Source organism: Mus musculus, chromosome 14 (genome assembly GCF_000001635.26).
Source record: "Mus musculus strain C57BL/6J chromosome 14, GRCm38.p6 C57BL/6J".
Lineage (NCBI taxonomy): Eukaryota > Metazoa > Chordata > Mammalia > Rodentia > Muridae > Mus > Mus musculus.
The window spans coordinates 46,393,221-46,406,916 of NC_000080.6; positions in this window are offsets into that span (position 1 = coordinate 46,393,221).

Below are 13,696 nucleotides of genomic sequence, written 5' to 3' on the forward strand. Positions count from 1 at the left end.
GCAAAGTCTAACCAGACAGTGATTGCAGGTATATACCACCATGCCTGGCCAATGAATACTCCTGTTTTAAAAGTTATTTTACATATCCTTTCAGAGCTAATAAGTACCATTAAAAAATAGAAACAAAGACATTCTTAAGTAGGTAAGGGATATTTTTGAGTAAAGCTTTATAAACAGTTATCATTACGTCCAGAAATAGGTCTATAGCAGTGAAGAAATTTCTGCTTTGTTTTGTTTTGTTTTGTTTTGTTTTGTTTTGTTTTGTTTGCTTGAGACAGGGTTTCTCTGTGTAGCCCTGGCTGTCCTAGAACTTGATCTGTAGACTAGGCTCGCCTGAAACCCACAGAGATCCACTTGTCTCTGCCTCCTGGGTGCTAGGGTTAAAGATTTATACTCCCTGGCTCAGGAAAAAAAAAAAATTCTGATTCTGCAGGCATAGTACCTTGATTCTAGGTCCCAAATGGCATGGGGTCTTCAAACATCGCCATTTAGATGTCTATCTTAACTATAAGGGAATACTTTGAAGGACACTCCAGCACCATGGCTAACTTTTGCAAGTAATAAAACAGATCAATTTAAAACGAAATTAGAAGCCATCTTTGTAATAACCTAGATCCTTAGTTCTCTCACGTGGATATTACCATAATTTCTCCTTTGTTCTTGAGCCCTTGCAACGACCCACTTCAAACCCTTCTTCTGCAGATGAGATTCTAAACTTAACAAAATCCTCCAAGGTCTCAGAGCTCATAAGTGATGGACCTCGAATTCAGACCATATCATCTGTCTCTTCCTCCACAAGTCTTGAACAGGACCAGCAGGAATGTGGATGCCTGTGGCCACAGCTTCCAGCTAAACAAGACTTGTCCCAGCAGGTGCATCCAACCTGCAGCCCGTGGGCTGCATGCACCCAGGGTAACTATGAGCGTAGCCAAACAAAAACCCATAAACTTGCTTAAAACATGATGGGATTTTTTCCCCCTTTGAATTTAATTTTTCCAGCTGTGATTGTATGATTTTCCAACAAGAACTCTGCAGATGACTTCATCATGACACGGGATCAAAAAAAAAAAAAAAAAAAAGACACATCTTCAGGGGTTTCCCAGGCCAAGGAATCAGTTGCTGCTTTGCCACTGGTGATCTCAGACCTGCTGTGTCTCTGACTCAGCTTCCCTGGTGCTGGGATTGTAGGGATGAGTGACCCTGCCCTGGTGCTGGCACTGTAGGAGTCTGCCACCCTGCCTGGCTCCCAAGTTATCAGATGGCAGAAGGAAATGGAAGAGACTGAGGAAGCTAGATTCTTCCCATATAACCAGCCCATCTTAGGACAAGACTTTCCTTTGGCCTCCCCTAAAAACAGGCTGGGGTCTTAAGAAAGAAGCCAATCTTCTCTGTGGGTCAGGGTTTCCTCATGAAAATGTAGGGACCAGCAGGTTCCATACAAATTTCTCAGGGCCCAGGATTCATCTTGGTTAAACCATAGTCAAATTGCTTAACCCCTAGCACATCTATTTCCTCCTTCATAGTCTGAGAATAATTTTTATTTCATAATGTTCTTATAAGCTTAAGTGAATTAATAAAATAAAATGGCAGGAACAGCATGGTTCAGTAAATATTAGCTAGTATTATTCTTTACAGGGTACTGACCAACTGAACAAGGCCGAACATAAAGAGATGTATTTAAAGTTTTAAAAATTGTACTGAAGAAATTTACTTAAGGAAATATGCACGTGTGCAAATACACATTCACTTGTACAATTAATATGACAACAATTGCAATTTAAAAAAAGAAGTTGTCCAGAAGCTTCTAAAGGAAGGGATTGTGTCTCGCATACTTTGATCTTTCTGGTGCTGCAGACATCTCGGGTATTTGCTGAACAAAAGCTGTTGTTTGCGTGACTAACATTCCCTAAGTTGCTACTCATGGGGTATGTCTATGTAGATTTGATCCATGAAAATATCTCTGGCAAGATAACCCATAGCCATCAGTCACAACTACCAAAAAGCATGAAATGATAGGCCCCCTGATGTCCAAAATATCTTCTTGTGACACTTCTGATTTTTACAAACCCTCACTTAAGAAATGTCTCTCTCCCTTTTTCTGGCTCTGAAAGTATTTGTGTAAGTGCTAGGAATTAAGTCTGGAGTCTTACACATGCTTGGTGAGCATTCTACCACTGAACTACATTTCAGGCCCCAAGAAGAAATTTAACCCCAGTTGTACAGTTTTTTTTTCCTCACAGCATTTAAAATTTTTGTCAACCCTTGATTTACCTTAGCCAAATTAAATAATAGAGGCTGAGCGTATAACTCAGGGGACTTATCTGGCATCTTTTAAGCTCTGGGTTTGATCCTCACACCATAAGAAAAAAAGGAGAAGAAAAAGAAAAGAAAAGAAGAGAGGAGAGGAGAGGAGAGGAGAGGAGAGGAGAGGAGAGGAGAGGAGAGGAGAGGAGAGGAGAGGAGAGGAGAGGAGAGGAGAGGAGAGGAGAGAAGAGAAGAGAAGAGAAGAGAAGAGAAGAGAAGAGAAGAGAAGAGAAGAGAAGAGAAGAGAAGAGAAGAGAAGAGAAGCAAAGGTAATAGTAGTATTTCAGTCCTGTGCTTTAAAATGTTTTGTCCTTCTGTTTTTAAAAGGAATATGATTCCTTTAAACAAAGAATCGTAGCTGAGCAATGGTGGTCCCAGCACTGGAAAGGCAGAGACAGGTAGATCTCTGAGTTCAAGGCCAGCCTGGTTTACAGACCTGAGTTCTAGGACATCCGGGCCTGTGAAGAGAAACCCTATCTCAAAACAAAACAAAGGTGAAACAAAACAAAAAATTCTTTCAAACTATAACATCAAAAAAGGACAGCAAATTCTAATTGGAGCCCTAGTGATTTCAGGCATAAAACAAGACACTATGCTAACATGTGATGCATAGGTGACATTTAGGAGCTCTTTGTTTTCCAAAACTGGTCCTCACATAATGAAGGATTCTGAGGCTGCTTCTCTTCAAACATGGTCAGCTGTCCCTACCTAACTTCATAGCAGACACCCTGTGGAGAAATAAATCCTTGCCATCCAGTGTAGGAAAATGTTTAAAACTCTGGAATGTCTTTGTTCTCAGCCCACAGGTCCTTCTCGTTCTCCTTCTCTGCTTGGTGTACATGACCGTGAGACCCGGACAAGAGTGTAGCTTCACTAGAGGATACCTTTTAGAAACAGGCCCTGCCTACTCCTACACGGATGCCTGACTACCTAGTGAACGATCGTGGTTTCTCAATGACAGATCAGCTGTGTCAGAATAACTAACATTCTCCCCTCAGTGTGTGCTAAATGCTTCCTAGTACTTCACAAGGAAAGCTTTCTCCAAAGAGAAGTGTGATGCTAGAATGTTTTTATCATCTAAATAAAAGTTGGAGACTTTTTCTCAAAGAGCGAGAATTTTAGTGTGGGGAGGGCCCGCTTTCCTTGGTGTCCAGTTCAAGGATCAGAGAGTATGCACAGCAAGAGTATGTCAAAAATAGTTGTTAATGTTTGCTTTGGGACAGTTTGTTGAACTGAGTATCTGAGATTTGTAAAATTCTCTCTCTTTTTACTTTCTATTTAATTTAAATATAATTCTATCATTTTTATCAGTTTTTTTAATTCATTTGTTTGTTTGGAGATTGTTTGTTTGTTTGTTTGTTTGTTTGTTTGAAGACAAGGTCTTCTGTCACCCAGGCTGCCACTGGAGGCTGGTCTCAAACTTCTGACCCTGTTGTCTTCACTTCCAAGTGCTGGGATAACAGGTGTGTGACACCATGCCATTTTTATGAGATGCTGGAGACAGAACCCAGAGTTTGGTCCTGTGAGGCAAGCACTGTACTGACTGAATATATCTCCAGCCCTTGCAATGACTTCTTTTTTTCACAAGTATCATTGACCATCCTTTGAAACCCTCCGGCAAGAAGGGACAAAGGGCAGTACGTATCACCAAATCAGTCATTGTTTATACAGGTTCAAGCTAGCTGGAGCCCAAACTTTGATATCCTGGTGGCTGTAACTTCTGAGAAACCCACCTAAAGCCACCTTCTCAAGGCTTCGAGGACTCTAGCCTGTGGAAGAAAGAATGGCTCAACCAACCAACACCTGGCTTCTAGGCACTAGAACATTCCATGGTAGATGGCCCAGGGCCAGCTGCATCCCTGATTCTTTTCTCAGATTCTGGAGGACAGGGTACCAGCTGGGCCAGAAAAGAGCTTGTGCAGGCACCAGCCCATGCTGGACTCTTTCTCTCCGCTGCTCTCTTGGCTCGAAGGTTCTAACAGGGCTTTGCAACCCCGCAGGGTTTGTATATCTTAAGACAGGAATGTACAAAGCCAAAGAGGCAGGTAACAGAGTTGGAAATGAGCTCCTGGACTCCAGATTCTGAAAGCTCTGAGCTTGGGGAAATGGTGGGGGGTGGAGAGGAGGGCGGAGGTCAGTAATAAAATAGCGCTGTGAATAAGTTATTTTCTTGATCCTTTCCCTAAGCAAGATTTTTTTTAATCTGTGATCACCCCAGCAAAAAGGTTGTGATCTTAACAAAGGCACTAGCTACCTCTGAGGGGACGGTTTCCTAATTTAGGGTTACTTAAGCGTAGCTCACCCTCCAGTGCCTCGGTTTCTTTAAGTGTCTATGACCCTAGAGTAACTTTTACCTCATGTCGTTCTGAAAATAATCGAACGAAAGTGATGCTAGAGCCTGAACTGCCAGTAAAGAAAACGTGAGGGGCAGATGGAGGGAGGCAAATAGCTCTGCTCTCGGGGAGCAGCTCAAACACCTCCAGTGCTCTCTCACCTTCCAGACAGATGGCCAAAAAAATTCCGATGGCAAGTAGGCTGGCTAGTACAAGACCTCACCGGGCATACCAGGTCAGAGCCTCCCCAGCCCTGCCTAGGCAAATTGACCTGGCCATTTTTCCCATTCTCTATCTTCGTGACCTCCCCTGGTCAGACTCTCAGCTGAATTTCGCTAACATAAAGAAACCTGTCTGCTCCCCAGACCTCAGGGTTGCCACAGGGACCAAGGACTCCGAGAAGCTGCTGCCCCCACTCCTTGGAAGTCTTTACCAAGACACTAAGTGAACTGCGTTTTCGCACAGGTTGGATGGGTACAGGGTCACCCCGACGACTCCGCACTACCCGCTGGGGCTCTTCCCAATTCCCCGACACCTCCAGCAAGCGGCCTCAGCGACCGCGGCACGCCCGCCTCTCTGCCCTTGTTATTTTTAGCTCTAGGGCTGCACCCTTCTACCTGCAAGAGCTCGCCTTGCTCACAGACTTGTTTTGCAGGATTTGGGCCACAGGAGGCTAACCTGACCCACACTTGAATAAACAGCAAGCTGCGGGACGATCCCGCTGAACCACCCGCACCGAACTGCGTCCACAGCAGGAGAGACTACCGACGCACTGGGCGTTCCCACCCCCTTGAAGTCTGCCGCCACTTGGAAACCCAGACTGGTCTCCCAGAGTCATAAATAAATAAAGTGGAATGAAAGACCTACGGTGAGACTCCTCTGCCATAGATGAAGCCGCTCCTGGAAAGATTTTGCCCCCGGCGGGGGATGATCTCCCAGGAGGTTGGACTGCAGGGTACAGGGACCAGGATGATTACCGGCCCTCCTCTGTTAATTCCATCTTGCAGCAGGTAGTCCCCACCAGTCAAGAAAAAGTGTTCCACCTCCTGCTTCCAAGAACTCTCAGTTTGCCAAGCCCAGTAGCCACCCCTACCTTGGTGTCTTCCTAGAAAGTGGGATTTGTAAGGCCTGGAGGAAGTTTGCGGAGGGATCCGATGAGAGAAGAAGCCAAGAGGTTGAGAGGTCGCTTCAGACCATGGCTAGCTGGTCCTTAGGGGCCTGAGCCTTCCTTCGATCTAGTTAATGAAACCTAACAAGAAAGCTCCTTCATTCTGCATAAAAGAACCACAAGCTAAGGTATGGAGCCTGTGCCTCAGAATCTGACTTCAGTCTGAATTTTATACTTTCTCCTTTTCTGCATATGAGGGTGTCGACCAGAGTGATAAGCGAGCAGCTCTTCAGTACACTCCAAAGACCCTTGCTGCAATGGCTCTCATTGGTTTTACAGGGACCAATAGGACAATCTCCACTGTCTCCAGCTTTATAGTTAGAATGTTGTGATGTACCACATAGCTGAAGGTCTAGCCTATTAATATTAAATTAAAGATTTAATTTAATTTAATTTTGCTTCGTTTTGTGGGTTTTTTGGTTTGGTTTTTTTTTTTTTTTTTTTTTTTTTGGTTTTTAAGACAAGCTCTCTCTAAATCTAAAATGGCCTGGCTGTTCTGGAACTATTCGCTCACCATGTAGACCAGGCTGTCTTTGAACTCACAGATCCTGCCTCTGCTAGGATAAAGGGCATTTGCCACCACACCCTGGGACCTGAAGGATTACTATTAAGGAGAAATAGTAATGGGTGTTGGCTTCCTTTGTTACATTTAAATGAAATGTCAATCTCTTTACATTAGAGACTCTTCAATCTGGTTGGGATATGTTCAGCTGATAGAGTGATCCCCGGGTCTTGCACAAAGCCAGGCATGGTAGAACATGCTGGTAATCCCAGAAGTGTTTTTGAGGCCATCCTGTCTGCCTCCCCCAATAATTTATTATTAATTATTAATAGATAATAATTATTGTCTTGATATGTTATTAATAATTCAAATGCATTTTAGAGAGAATCTGTGACAGCATTCACAGTGATGCCTATCATTTTAATTGCAGGTATAAAAGTTTGTAAAAATCTTTTCCCTTGTGAATTGGGAACTAGAAAATGAAAATGAAAAAAAAAAAAAAAGAGCAAAACAAAACAAAAGTCATGACCCAGTCTACCCTGGAATGCAGCCCATGTGCTCTTTCCTGGAGAGCTATGCCTCCAAGTCCAGCACACAGCTTTGATTCAGTGGGGCACAGCTTTCTCACTCAATGGTACAATGTCCTTGACCTATGTGGGAGCCACAGAGTCAGCACCAGCAGGAGAAAGGAGGCCAGGATCACTCAGCTCAACTCCAATGTTAACTGGATCAGCCACTAATCCACCTACACGTGTGACTGCTAGCATGGGGGGGGGGGGGCGGGGATATCAAAAGCTAGAGTCTGTGTGTAGCCAGTTTACGAATCACAAAATACATGGCTAGTGGCACCTGTGAAAAGAAATGCGGATGGGCTTCCACAAGCTAGTTACAATTAAATGAACAATTATGGAAATAATTATAATTATATGAGTATTTGCATGTTTTCTCCAACCATATACTTACAAGGAAAAGTCCACATACTTTGGATCCCTGACAATTATCAGGATCTCACTTAATCCCTGAAATATGGTATGGCTTTATATTTAATGCTATGGTTACCACCCCACCCCCCAACCACCACTCCCAACATGCACCTTTTAGATTTTTGAAGAAAGAAACAGAGAGAGAGATTAAAACATCTAAAGTCACTTAGCTAACAAACACCAGGTTTTAATTTTAGATGATGTCTCTTCTTTGAAGAAAGAATATTAGAAAAGGAGAAATTTTATTCAGATTTAGGTAAATTAGTGTATGTATATATATATACTGTCGCTGTCTTCAGACACACTAGACGAGGGCATCAGATCCCATTACAGATGGTGGTGAGCCATCATGTGGTTGCTGGGAATTGATCTCAGGACCTCTAGAAGAGCAGTCTTAACCACTGAGCCATCTCTCCAGCCCTAGGAAGTTATCTTTAACCTGATTGCTTTCTTTTCATTTCCTCTGTGGTTCAGGTTACTAGTACCTTAACTGAGACTTGTACACATAGTTTCTTATTAGTAGCTGTTAGCTTCTTTAACTAACATCCAACTATACTAATGAGGTCTTTTAAAAGCTGGCTTCAGAACTTGTGTCTCCACTCCTGCAAACCCTTCCAGGAACCTCCATCTCCAGAAACCAATGGAACCTCAAACACAGAACACTCTATACAGCCGTCCCTGTCAAGGTTAACAAGAGCAGTGGCTCTCAACCTCTCTAAAGCTGCCACCTTTTAATACAGTCCCTCATGTTGTGATGACCCCCAACCATAAAATTACTTTGTCACTACTTCACAAAGATAATTTAGCTACTGTTATGAATCATAATATTAATAACTGATATGCAGGATATCATGGGGGGGGTGTGACCCACAGGTTGAGAACCACTGGTCTATAGACTCAAACTGCTGAATGGAGAAAACCACAGTGGGTTCTTTGAAGGAGCCAATGAAGGTCCATTTGCTTCCTGCGACTTTAGTGTTGAAATGTGGGCTCATTTGACGGGCAGTTCTCTAGTTTTATCTCTTTAATCTAAAATGCACAATAGCAAACTCAGTATAAAATAGTTTGTGGAAGCTTCGGAAAGGAAGCCAACCTTTGCTCTTGGCCCTTTGTTATGCTGTAGTTCTATCTGGCGAACGAGTATCACAAGAATAGGCTACTAGAATGCAACGGTAAGAAGACAAACAACAACAGAGAAAAATTGCTCAAAACCAGGAATAGTGTGTTCCTTCATCATATTTTGGAACCAAGACAGGAATAGACTGGTGAAATGAACTTTTATAGGACTGTCATCAGTATATTTAATCTTTAGGAAAAACAGACTTGAAGTTAGATAGCTTAGGTGTGGGGTTTAGCTGAAACCAGTTCATACTCATAATGTCTGAGTATGTTTTGTTTTGCTTACCTGGATACCATAGGCTGGTATGGTGGTTAGAATATGCTTGGCCCAGAGAGTAGCACTACTAGGAGGTGTGGCCTTGTTGGAGGAAGTGTGTCACTGTGGGTGTGGGATTTATACCCTCATCTTAGCTGCCTAGAAGCCAGTCTTCTCCTGTCTGCCTTTGGATGAAGACGTAGAACTCTCAGCTACTCCTGCACCATGCCTGCCTGGATGCTGCCATGCTCTCACCTTGATGATAATAGACTGAACCTCTGAACTGTAAACCAGCCCCAATTAAATGTTGTCCTTATAAGAGTTGCCTTGGCCATGTCTCTTCTCAGCAACAGAAACCCTAACTAAGACAGCTGGGTACGTGGGAAACCATAACAGTTCACTGGACTCTCAGTTCTGGAAACTTGTGAATCCAAGATGAAGGGACCATGTCTGGTGAGGTACTTTCACCACGTTGTAGCATGGAAGAAGACAGCCTTGTGTGGAGGATGCAGGGTGGGGATGGGGGAGACTCGCCTTATCCTTTATGAGGATACCTCTACTCTTGAGTTATCTCTTCCTCCCCCATGATGGAATTCACTCACTCATGAGCACACAGGCCTTGAACCTACTCGCCTCCTAACACCACTCCCTTGGGAGTCAAGCTTCCAGTACTTGACCTGTAGGAATACATTCCAGCTGGAGTTCTGTTCCATGTGACTGTAGTTTTAGATACTCATTTCTTCATGGGTTCCATGGGCTAAATGAGTCCTGAACTTCAAGAGTTGGCAACCTTTCACTAGAAAGGGTTAGGTACTGAATGTTCAAGCCAGTGGTTCTCAATCTTCCTAATGTTGCGACCCTTTAATACAGTTGAGGTGACCCTCAACCATAAAATTACTTTTATCGCTACTTCGTAAGTTTGCTATTGGTATGAATTGTAATTAAATATCTGGGTTTTCTAATGGTCTCAGGCGATCCCTGTGAAAGGGTCACTTGTCCTCTAAGGGTCACGTGACCCACAGGTTGAAAACCACTGGTTTATGCTCTGAGAGGCACATACCGTCTTCCTCATTGTTTCTTCCTCTTTCCTCCATTGTTTCCTTCCTCTACAGCTGCTTCCAGATACATAGATAGACTATTTGTATTTGTTTTCTAAGGTTACCATGACAAAGTACCACCAAGGATGGCTTAAATAATCCAGATCTGTTGTGTCTGTTGGGAAGCTATGAGTCTGAGAACTCGCATGTAGTTGTCTGTAGTGGGGACTATGAATGCCTGCCTTGCTCCTGGACACCACTGGCTTACTGGCCATCTTCGGTACAGCGTTTTAAATATATCATTCAAATTCATATGTTGAGATAAGAGAGTCTCACTAAATACCCCAGACTAGCCTCAAACTCATTGCAGCCTGCCTGCCTCAGCTCCCCAAATGCTGGGATTACAGGTGTGAGCCTCGGATCCCAGCTCTCCACATGTTCTTAAACACAACTTTGGTACTTTTCCTCCCCAGAGACAAGAGGATACGTTCTTCTGCCTGAATCTGGGTATATCAGTTTTTCATAATAGCGTTACCAAATAACCAACATGTCTTGAAGTGACACAGTTCTATTCTCTTACAGTTAGAAGTTTGAAGTTCCAAAACAGGTCTTAGCCAGGTAAAATCAGGGTGCTGACAAAGCTATCTTTTTTGGTCTGTTTCCTTGCTTTTTCCAACTTTGAGGGGCTGCCTGCATTCCTGGGTTCATGGACAGCATCACCCTGGCCTCTGTATCATTGTCTCCTTTTCAGGTTCTGACCCCTTTGAATACCTGTTGTAAGGACTGATGGGATTATATAGTGTCCACCTAGATGATTCAGGGGACTCTCCCCATGGCTTGGTTCTGAACTTAATCACATCTATGAATTCCCTTCTCCCAGATGAGGTAGCATATTTACAGGTTTGGGGATTATGATGTGACTTTGTAGGGGACCATTTGTTCTTCCTGACAATCAGAGAAAACATCTGAGTACAAAAGAATTGATGGTGTATAATACCCAAGGCTAGCTCATGATGTGATCTCTTTCATCTGGTTATCTTAGGTCACTTACTTTTAGAGCCCAGTGGCCTCTCCATGTTATCATGAGTCCCAATACAGACCAAGAGTAAAGTCTCCCTTGAGAGGCCATGTGTCATTATGTCCTGGCTAGCAGTCAAGTGGACTCAGAAGATAACATCATTCAGTTGAGTAAACATAGCTGTCACTTAACCTCAGTTGTCTTAGTTGGAGTTTCTATTACTTCAACAAAGCACCATGACCAAAAATCAAGTTTGAGAGGACAGGATTTATTCCACCCAAACTTTCACCAAAGATAGTCAGGACAGGATCTCAAACAGGGCAGGATCCCGAAGGCAGGAACTGATGTAGAGGCCATGGAGGAGTGGTGCTTACTGGCTTCATATAGAATCCACGACCACCAGCCCCGGGAAGGCACAATGGCCTGGGTCTTTCCCTATCAAGTACTAAGAAAATGTCTTACAACTGAATCTTTTGGAAGTATTTTCTCAGTTAAGTTTTCCTCCTTTCAATTAACTCTAGTTTATGTGTCAAGTTGACATAAGACCAGTCAGCATGCCAGCTTTCAAGCCTATCTATCTGAGGTCCTATATACTGCAAAAGAAATACAAGTGCCTTTACTGTGCTATGCTTAAAACTTGGGTAATGATCAAGACATAGCAGAATAACCCATAAATGTCCCCCAAAGACCTGTGTTAAAGGTTTGGTCCTCAGTCTGTTGGAAGGTGGTGGAATCTTTAGGGGGTAGGGCCTAGCAGAAGAAAGGATACTGGGGATATACTCTTCAAGGGGGATTTCAGGATGCCCCTTGCTCTTCCTTGCTCTCTTTTTGCTTCTCGGTGCCATGAAGTGAGCTGCTTTGTTCTGCCACACACTTCCATCCATAATAGTCTGTGTTGCCACATTTACCAAAACAACAGACCCAACGGACTATGGTCTGAAACTACTGAACCTATGGGGCAACATCAACTTTCTAAGTTGATTTCATAAGGTGTTTAGTCACAGTGACAGGTCACTAACACACTCTATACAGTGGCACTCCGAACATCCATTTCCATGAGCATCTCCACTCTGCAGTCTCATGTATCATGGCCAGCACAATATCACATAAGTTGGCAGCCTCCGCTCACCACAGTGAGTCCTGGAGGATGTGATGGCTAATCTTGGCTCAATTTGACTGATCAGGAATCAACGAAAAGATACACCACTGGGTATGCCTGTAAAGGAATTTTCTGATTGGATGACACAGAATGGAAGGCTTACTCTAAGTGTGAGTAGCATCTTTAAGAAGTGCAGCAGAAGCAAGTCTTTGCTTTCTTGCCTTCACAGCACCTTCTATCTTTCCGGCCAAGTTCATTTACCCAGTTTGTATTTCGCTGTCTAACTTATCTACCCTTCCGCTGCCACTGCTGCTGTCACCGTGGCTGCTGCTGCTGCTGCTTCCGTTCTTGACTGACATCAGAGACCAGGTTCTTTAGCCTCTCCTGGAATGATTCAGGCCTTCAGTGCCAGCTGCACTCAGCCTCGTGGGTGCTTAGCCTCTCCAGCTAGCTTCTGATTGGCCACTATATCATGTAGAGGAGTCTAAAGACTCTTTGTGGTATATCTATTCTATCAGTTCCAGTCCTTTAGAGAGAGCTGAGTAGTAAGGAGGAGAAGGTGCAATGAGCAATGTCCTCCCGTGCTAAGAAGGCATTCAGAATAGGACACTCTGTCCCAGTGCGTTAGGTAAAAACCTTCCTTCATGGAAAAGGTAATGATTTTTCCCATCGCCTGGCGAGTTTCAAAGCATTGGCATTCTCATGAGAACTTGAGAGATAAACAGGCATAAGAATTTGTGACCATAAACACATTTGGTTTCATTTCTGGGATAAATTGTTGTGGGCTAGAAAGTTTCTTTCTACATAATTATAAACATGGACTTTCCTGGTGTATTTGGAAAGCTAAGCTCAAAGCAAGAGGAGCTTTCCAACTAACAAGTGTCTGTGACCTTCTCAATGATCAGCCCCTGTAGATTTGATTTCCAGGAGTGACTGTCCCAAGTTACCTGGGGATGACAGGGTGATTCCTACTTTCTCTTCCAGGCCGACAGGCAGAAGTGCAGTGTATTAGCTCTACTATGAGACAGAAAAGCTGAATAGAGAGAGCAGTAGCCATGACAGGTTTAATTGAGAAGAACTCAAGGACTTTAATTTTGTAGATTTTAGATGATACATTTATAGAAAACAGATATATCAATATTTGGAGCTTTATTAAAGACTATTTTTCCAGATTATTACACTAACACTACTGTTTCTTTTTCAATTTAGAAAACACATGAGAAGGGGGTACACACTCTTGTAAGACTTTCAAGTAGAAGTAGCTACCTCCTGATAAAATGCTGTTGGCCACATTATTTGCGTATATACATATCAAAATTTTAAATGGCTAGAAAGGCGATTCCATGGTTAAGAGCACTTGTTGCTATTTCAGAAGACCCAGGTTTGATTCCCAGCACCCATATGGCAGCTCATAATTGTCCATAACCCTAGCTCCAGAATATCTGATACTCTTTTCTGACCCCAAGGGTATGTACTTGATGAATAGACTTACATATATATTCACATACATACAATCACAGGCACTCATACATATAAAATAAATAAGTCTAAGACACTTTTAACTAGAACAATCCATTCCTTAATAGCTTACAATCTGATTTGGGGGGGGAGGGGTTTCAAGACAGGATTTCTCTGTGTAGCCCTGGCTCTCCTGAAACTTGCTCTGTAAACCAGGCTGGCCTCAAACCTAAAGATCTGCCTGCTTCTGCCTTCCGAGTGAGGGATTAAAGGCTTTGTCACCACTGCCTGGCTACAGTCTGTTTTGTTTTATTTTGTTTAAATTTGCTTTTAAAAATTAAAATATGAGTATCATCATGTCAGATTATTTTAACTTGACTCCTATTATAGTCTCCTTCTTCTCCTCCTCCTCCTTCTCC